This window comes from Chrysemys picta, chromosome 4 (genome assembly GCF_011386835.1).
Source record: "Chrysemys picta bellii isolate R12L10 chromosome 4, ASM1138683v2, whole genome shotgun sequence".
NCBI classification, from domain to species: Eukaryota; Metazoa; Chordata; order Testudines; family Emydidae; genus Chrysemys; species Chrysemys picta.
In genome coordinates, this window is record NC_088794.1 from 28,055,704 (window position 1) to 28,065,222 (window position 9,519).

Sequence of the window (9,519 nt, forward strand, 5' to 3'; positions counted from 1 at the left end):
GTTTCGTGCTGGACTTGAGAAATCCTGTGCTCACGGAAAGGGCACAGCCTAGAGGCAGTGGCAATCTGAGCTTCTCCCCTCACTGCTCCGCTAACGTGCTGAGCTGCAGAACTACTTGGTGGTCTGAGTTTCCAGGCCTGTTGTATCCTTGCATGTGAGTGCCAGCCGTGCTGGGTATTACTGAGCGACGTGAACACTGCTCCATTAGGAAAAACTGAGCCCTTGAACTCATTCCTATTGGCCAAAAACCAACCACTGTCTGGTTACAGTGACTGGTCATTAGTGACCTAGAGGTTTTCCTCTCTTTCAGACCCCTCTTTCCCTGAATGGCCTCTGAGCAGGGACAGGATCCCCAGAGCCATCATGATGGTCACCATTAGCCATTTCATGTATCGGGTTCCTACCCTTATGTGTGTTAGGTTTGCATTTCACAGTAGTGAAACATTCAGGCTTGAAGCTAAGTGATGTTCTCTGCACAGACTCAGTGAAGGCTCCCTGTGTGTATGAGGCATTGCTCACTGTCCGTGCTATCACCTTCCCCACTGGCACCCTCCCCTTCAAATTCCTGTCTAATGGGAGCTCAGACTGGAATGGAACTCTGGTTACTGAGCTGGAAAAGCACTGCTTTGTTAATCACATTGAGCCAGGCTGTGCTAGCGATTTCAGGGTCGATCCCACACTGGCCCCCAACCTATCTACAGAAGTCACTGCAAGGGGAGGTAAGTTCCCCAGGCTCGAGCCTAGTCCCTGCGCACTTTTAGGATTAAGAAAGGAAGCTATAAACTCAAAGATCATAGCTGAGAAAGGGGAACAGCATCCCTGTAACTTTCAAAGGCCAGAAGTGCATACGATTATTAGGCAATCCCCAGTCTTCTATTCCCCACTCCCCTGCAGCGAGGTGTTAAAACAAGTCAAGGTACAAAACAGCCCTGTCTGTTTAGCTGCTGACAATCCACACAGAGCTCTCCCCTCTGGGCTCAAGAATGCTGTCTGTTTTCAATTACCTTCCCTTACCCTCTGCTTTGCATAACTCCTCCACCTAACAGCTGCTAGGAGACCAGTTATGATTTCATGGTATCTCTGTCTCTGCAGTTTGTGGGACATGTTTGTACATTGTCTTTGGAGGGAGAGAGAGAGCTGCTGCTTTCATAAAGCACTGGAAGGCTCAGCTTGACACCCTATAAATAGCATGCGCAGATAGATTAGAACAGAGAGCTGGTTAAAATGATTTTGCATTGAAAAATGCAGTTTCATTTAAATGTGTAGTAAAAACAGTTCAATTTCAACTATGTTTTCAGTATTTCCGTGAAAAATATTCAAACCAAAACTAAATAAAATCTGTAATTTAGCTTTTCATGTAAATTTTCATTTCAATTTGTTTTTTGAAAAACAAAACAACAAACAAACATTTCAATTTGAAATGAGATGAACATTTTCAGTTAATTTTTTTGTTGAAAAATCAAAATTGTCTGGAAGGTTTTATTAACAAAATTTTCACTGCAATAAAATAGGATTTTTTAAAAAACCAACGCTAATAGATGAATGTATTGTCTTTGAGCTAGCAATGTTGTTGGAATGAGAGCTCTTTGGTTCCCTCTACAGGTGAAGTGGGAGAATTGAGCAAACTGGAAGAAGCCAATATCAGTGGGCTGGAGTAAATCTACAGCAAAGCGAACCTGCTGCATTAATTTGAGTTAGATGGGGATGGATTTAAGGGTGAGGCACTGCTGGTGCTTTGCTGTGAACCAGAATTGTGGGTAGTTGAGCACAACCCAGATGATCAATTCGTTTGGTGATTGATTTGTTTGGTTACCCAAAATAACACTGGTTGTGTTCCCCATTTACCAAGACTGCATGTGTGTGTGCAAAGGGAAGAAAAACAACATTAATGGTGACTAGGGTAATTATATTTGAACTTCCAAGAGTGGTACATGTGAGTACGGTTGTAGATGGGGCTCAAATGTTTTATTTATTCAAAAGGAACTTTTAAATCTGACCCTTGCTACTGAGATTGTCCATTCACAGGGAGCTGATCTGAATTCTCACGATTCACTCCTACTGCAGTTAACCTCTCTATACCCACCCACATTGATAATTCATCTCCATTCTGGCCTCTCAGCATCCTTGGCTAATCTATTCCTAGCCACCCTCCTTCCCTGGATATGCACTCCTCCTACATACCTTTCAATACAATACATCAAAAAACCCTTTCATATAATAGTAGTAGAAGGGCTAATAATCCAGTTTTACCATTTATCTCATAGGGTGCTGTATATTTGATTAATTCAAATATTTTATAATGTGTATTTTTGGCCTGATCCTGAAGCACATTGAGTCCTCTCTACTCCCACTGACTTCATTTGGAGTTGAGGATACTCAGCATCTCACAGCATTGGGCCCTTGTAAATGGGAATGATTTGTGCTCGCAGAAATGTACGGATCTGTCTGTGGGTTTTGTTAGCAGCAGCTCAGTCACTGGAGGTGGAGTTCCCAGAAGAGCAGACAAAAGCCAGAGCCCTTCCTGTCAATAGATAAGAGGAAGAACCCAAATGGAAAATTTAGGCTTTCTGTCTAGTCTACTTAGACTGAGCTCATTTCTGTGGCATGTGAGTTAGTACAGTGAGGGCCTGAGCCAAAGTCCATAGAAATCAGTTGGTGTCTTTCCATTCACTTCACTGGGTTTTAGATTAGTTCTGTTTTGGGGGGAAAATGGATTCCCTGACAGTGGCAAAGTGGATGATTGTCAGTCTCCCCGTCCAGGTGATTCCTCAGTGGGTGGTGGTTATAGCGGCTGTGTTCAGTCCTGACCCCGGGCGATGGAAGGGATATGGCGTACAGTGGCTCAGTTACTGACTGTTACAGTGGGATGGCTGATCAGCAGCACACATGAAATGAGTTAGTTGGGGCTTGTTCCGTGGCCAGCAGACTGATGGCCACGCCACAGACCATTATTACAACTGTCATTAATTATCCCCCTTTTTAACACTCTCCATAGAAAGAACAGGGAGGGAACGGGGGATGCAGAATGACCTGTTCTTTAACCCCTGAAGGTGTAATGTCCAGGTCATTGCTGGGGAACACACATGGTGTCATGGGGAAATTGTATGGTCAGTTCTGGTGTGGTACTAATTCTGTAGATTAACAATAGGTCTTCAGTCACCCAGCTTGTTAATCTGGCACTTTTCACCACCACTAAATTCACTTACATACATGGCTCGTAGCCCTCATCCCCTGTAATTAGAACTCAGGTGACAATATGCTCATGAGTCAAGTCATAGTCCTTATCTGTAAGGGGCAGGGACTTTCATTTACTATATGTTTGCATCGTGCTCAGCACAATGGGGCTGAAGCCTGTCTGGTTTCTAGGCACTACCACACTATAAATGTAAAATAATAAAAGCAGGTGTGATGTTGTACTCCATATTCTTTGTGGAAATATGCTTATGAATATGAATATGACATAACTGGAATATGCTTTATGCAAAATTCTTCATGTAACATATAATTGGAAAGGTTATAATTTACTGAATGTGTTTATCCTATTTGTATGCATGTATAATTTCTGTAGCTGAAATTAGGAATATTGACCTGTGTATCTGTATTTCATATTTGCTGCTTTGGGTCTCTCCCACTGCTAACACTTCAGGTACAATAATGGAAAAGCCAGACAGTGCTAATGACTCATCAGCTAGTACAACAGGCTGTGAAAACATTTTGGCTTACCTTCCTGCCGATGTTCCATGCTGCTAACTCATGGACTCCGGGATACTACAGTCACATGGTCTGGTCACCTGATACTGAACACCACCTGGGACTTTTTGTAACTTTCGGAGTGAAGGGAGGGGGTTATGTTTGGGAGACAAAGGATTCCTGCCTTATGCTAATCCTATTTAAGGGAGAGGAATGAGGTAATCCTGGTCATCAGTGCTCCCCGGCTACCCCACCCAAGATGACTGCTGGAAACAACTAAAGACTGAACTGGGGACAAGCCCTGGACCCAGACTGGAAGGGTATCCAGTCTGTGCAAAGATTCTTGGAACAACTGTGAGGGTGAGATACTACATGTAACAAGTTTCCTTAGTGTATTAAGCTTAGTTTGCATGGTCTGTTTTATTTTGCTTAGTAACCTACTTTGTTCTGTCTGTTTATGACCACTTAAATCCTACCTTTTATCCTTAATAAAATCACTTTTGTTTATTAATAAACCCAGTGTAAGTAATTGTGACTGGGGGGTGGGAGGGAAGGGGGTTGGCAAGGAGTCTGTGCATATCTCTGTTTACTTTGAGAAAGGACGAATTCTTATGCGCTTATGCTGCATAGTTTTCTATGCAGCATAAGACACATTTATCTAGGATTCAGGCTCCCAGAAGGGCTGTGCACTTGGGTGCTGAGGCAAATCCCTTTAGCTGAGCTTTTCCAGAGCTGATCTGATCTCAGCATCTGTATTCTGCAGAGGGGTGTGGCCCTATCTCTGGGTCTGTGCTGGAGGGCCTGGCTCAGCAAGACAGACTTAAGGGTGCCCATACAGGAAGAAAGGTAGGCTCAGTGGTATCTCAGCACATCAAGTGACAGTCCCCAAGGGGTCCCCAACTGAACCCATCACAGCAGGTTCCTCAGGATTTAGTCATAGGATATTTCTTTGATTGTTAATCAGCTGCTTGTTCAGTATGAGATGGAGAGTACAAGGAAAATAACATAAGGAAGGAGAGCAGAGTGGTTGTACACATATTGATCAGTCTCTATTAAGCTGCTGTGATCTGTTGCTGCCTCTGTTCCTCTGTGGAAAGACTCTGTAAAATGATGTTATTCCACGGCTATGCTAAGACTTCAGTGGGGACATAGAGCACCAGGCACATTTGAGAGCGCTCCAGACAGTGCTCTCTCGCAGCCCCGCTCTGAAGTCAGCCCCACAGCCAGCTGCAGCGCAGAAGTAAGGGTGGCAAGCCAGTAAACATGCACACTGCTATTATGGCACACCGGGAATCACAGTTCTACAAGAATCGACGTTAGAAAAAGGACGAGCAAGGAAAAATCATGGACATTTGTTATTTTAAAAATCTGCTTGGATGGAGACCGGAGGACCAAAAAAGAGGTCATGTCTGGGAAAACCCAGATGTATGGTAACCTTACAGAAATACTACATAGAACCAGATATGAAAGTATCAATAGCCTCGTAGAAAGATGTGTGCACAGGAAATGGGTACCTTCCAGTAACACAAGATACAATTAAGAGCAGATGTAGAACCTGTGGTAGATGCTAAAGAAAAAGTTCCACAAGACGTAAGAAGCTAGAAGACACATGACAGCAAATGGTATAATTTGGCATATAGAAGAGCCACCACACGTGGTTCACTCCTTAATAACTGTAGAGAAGAAATAACAGGGACTACATCTGTGTATGGACCCCCAAGGAGCTGAACAAAACCATGAAAAGAAAACGCTTCCACTTGCTCTCAAGAAGCAAACTATTCTCTGAGAAGGCAGGAGCAAAATTCTCCAGCAAATTAGATGCATTGGCAGGATTTTGGCAGATCCCTTTAGACACTGAGAGCACCAAGATCTGCACTTTCTGCACGTGATTTGGTATTTCTAAGACTGCTGTTTGGAATACGTTCAGCCCCAGAAGTGTTTCACTATAGAATAGCCAGATGTGAGGAGATCTAGCAGGCATGAAAGTGAGCACTGACAACATCATAAATTGGGGGCAGTACTGCCACTGAACATCAGGCATGACTGAGGGGAGTATTAGAAATTGTAAGAGCTGATGACCTTAAACTGTGTAAGGCCAAGTGTCAACTTCAAACAACATGCTTGGGAGACGGACTGGCCTGAAAGGGTCTGATGCATCAAAGATTCAGGCAATACTGAACATGCCAAGACCTGAAGATAAAGAGGAAATTCAAAGGCTGCTAGGCATGTTGAAGTTCATACCTAACTACACAGCTCGCACAACTCACCTAAGACATCCCCTCCAGAGGGCACTGAATGGGCATGGAGGCCAGAGCATGAAAAAGAGTTGAGCAATTTAAAGCACTTTCTGATATCCGTTCCAGTGCTGCAATTTTTTGACCCATGGAAAGACATCAAGCTCTCCACAGATGCCTCAGAAGGAGGGCTGGCACTGGCAGCAGGACTATTATGGTGCCAGTCTAATGCAGATAGAGTGATGACTGCTGCAGAGATAATGTATGCACAGACTGAAAAAATGATTAGGTCAGGAATAACAAATGTACAAGATTTTACCACTTGCTAACCATTGCTTCAAAGCAGAAACTGATCACAAACCACTGATTACAACACACAAAAAGGGACTTGGCAAAGCAATGCTGAAGATAGTGACTACATTTGAGAATATGGAATCTCAAAAGCATAATAAGATACATTTGCGAGCTCTGCCATTTGCTGTGGAGTCAAGGGCCATCTAAGGTGAGGATATGTTTATCCTCTCAGATCTGGGGGCTGGTTCATACTTTCTTGTACTGACAGACTGGCACATCTGATTGTCGAGCAGTCAGGTCACTAGAAAGTAATTCTGCTTTTACACTCGAGGCTACAGTTGTTGTTTTGCATGACAGTGCATATTCGATGAAGTTGGGGTATGTATTACTTTACAGAATCTGTTGGAGATGGGAGTGCCCATGGAGTATTGTGCCCCATAACTGTGGGAAATGTTAAATTAGTAAGAGGTACATTTATAACTATTGTGTTCACTTTATCTCAACTTCCTTCCTATAGACTGTAAGTCCTCTGGGGCAGAGATTGTCTCTTTTCTAAGGCTGAAATTCAGCAACATACTTAATTGGTACTTAAAATGTAGCGTATACTTTATGTTTAGTCACACGTATAGCCTGATTGGCTTCAGTGGGACTATTTGTATGGTTTAAGTTAAGCAGATGCTTAATTAGTTTGTTGCATCCAGGCTTATAATTGTAAAATTCAGCGAATGGGGTACCAATCCCTATCAGGACTTTTGAGCAATATCTGGATATAAATATTTGCTACTGTTACTACAGGCAATATGTACTTTCATGTTATGGTCTTCCAAATACATAAAGGCTTTGATGGACAAAACTAGTTTGATTCTATTTAAAGCAGAGCATATGTTAAAACTACTGTTTTCAGAACAGACGTCTAAATGGGATACAATACTGTACTTTATCATTGTGATTAGTATATCGGGTGTATTTCTACACTTATATTAGTTTTATATTTTGAGGACAATGTTATCAGTATAAAATTGATGTGAGGGAGGAATGGTTAGCCAGGGCCATTTAAGTTATTAATGACAATATGCTGTGAAGTTTTCTACTGAAAATACATTAAATAGGTTGAGATTGTTAATAATCATGAACTAGTCATGAATCTACACCTAAAATCACTGTTCTTGTTCTGATTCTGTGTGCATACTGTTCTTGTTCTGATTCTGTTCTTGTTCTGTGTGCATGCTGTCAATGTGTTTAAACATTTTCCAAACTTAAGACCCAGTTTTGAAGTCCTTATTCAGACAGATGTCCCACTAATGTCAATGGAATGCTGTGTGAATAGGGACTAAAGGCTCAAACCCTAATTTGTTCCTTTTTTGGTTTGAGTAGCAGAGTGGAAAGGAAGAAGTAATTAATAGCCTGGCTAACCCAATTGGAAAGGAGAGTCTCATTACAGCTTTGTCTTAGCATATATTATAGCCTAATTACAAGGCCTGATTTTTTGGCACAAACTAAATCAGTTTTGCTTGTGCATAGTGGATCAGCAGGGGAAATGATTGAAAAGGAATGGTTTCCTATCACCACCAGCACACAGATGGATGTGCATCTACAAACAGGCACAAGGGTTTTACTGAAGATCACCCAGAAGTGCTGCCCACAAACACAGCCAGGTCTTGGCCTGGTCTACACTACGACTTTAATTCGGATTTATCAGCTTTAATTCGAATTAACCCTGTAACCGTCCACACAACGACGCTATTTAATTCGATGTAAAGGGCCCTTTAAATCGATTTCTGTACTCCACCCCAACGAGCAGAGTAGCGCCAAAATCGATTTTAGCAATTCGAATTAGGGTTAGTGTGGCCGCAATTCGATGGTATTGGCCTCCGGGAGCTATCCCACAGTGCATCATTGTGACCGCTCTGGACAGCAATCTGAACTCGGATGCACTGGCCAGGTAGACAGGAAAAGCCCCGCGAACATTTGAACTTCATTTCCTGTTTGCCCAGCGTGGAGAGCACAGGTGACCACAGATACCTCATCAGCACAGGTAACCATGCAGGCTGATAATCGAAAAAGAGCACCAGCATGGACCGTGAGGGAGGTACTGGATCTGATCGCTGTATGGGGAGAGGATTCAGTGCTTGCAGAACTTCGTTCTAAAAGACGAAATGCAAAAACTTTTGAAAAAATTTCCAAGGGCATGATGGAGAGAGGCCACAATAGGGACTCTGAGCAGTGCCGCGTGAAGGTCAAGGAGCTCAGACAAGCCTATCAAAAAACAAAGGAGGCAAACGGTCGCTCCGGGTCAGAGCCGCGGACATGTCGCTACTACGCCGAGCTGCATGCAATTCTAGGGGGGGCTGCCACCACTACCCCACCTTTGTTCGTGGATTCTGGGTCGGGGATAGTCTCGACGCCTGAGGATTCTGCCGATGGGGTAGAGGAGGAGGAGGAGGAGGAGGATGAGCTTGCAGAGAGCACACAGCACTCCCTTCTCCCCAACAGCCAGGATCTTTTTATCACCCCGACTGAAGTACCCTCCCAAGCCTCCCAAGCCAGTACCCAAGACTCTGACCCCATGGAAGGGACCTCAGGTGAGTTTACCTTTTAAAATATAAAACTTGTTTTAAAAGCAAACGGTTTTTAATGATTACTTTGCCTGACTTTGCATTCGTGGTCAGTTCAGCTACTGGAAAAGTCTGTAGCTACTGGAAAAGTCTGTTAACGTGTCTGGGGATGGAGCGGAAATCCTCCAGGGACATCTCAATGAAGCTCTCCTGGAGGTACTCCGAAAGCCTTGCCAGAAGGTTTCTGGGCAGTGCATCTTTATTCCCTCCTCCATGGTAGGACACTTGACCACGCCATGCTTGCAGCAAGTAATCTGGTATCATTGCCTGACAAAGCCTGGCAGCGTATGGTCCCGGTGTTTGCTGGCATTCAAGCAACATCCGTTCTTTATCTTGTTGTGTAATCCTCAGGAGAGTGATATCACTCCTGGTAACCTGGTTGAAATACGGGAACTTAATTAAGGGGACAGAGGTGGCCGTTCCTACTGGGCTGTTTGCCTGTGGCGGAAAATAAATCCTTCCCTGCAGTTAGCCAAGCGCAGATGGGAAATTGGCCCTGAGTTTTTCGCGTTTGGCTAGCAGGGATCTTCCCTGTTACCAGCCACGCGGTGGGGGGAGGGTACCGTGATCATCCCAGAGAATTCATGGCGAGGGGGGGGGTCGGCGGCGGGGGGGGGGGTAGTTTGGTGCCTGCAGGGATCTTCCCTGATACCAGCCACGCGGTGGGGGGAAGGGTACCGTGATCA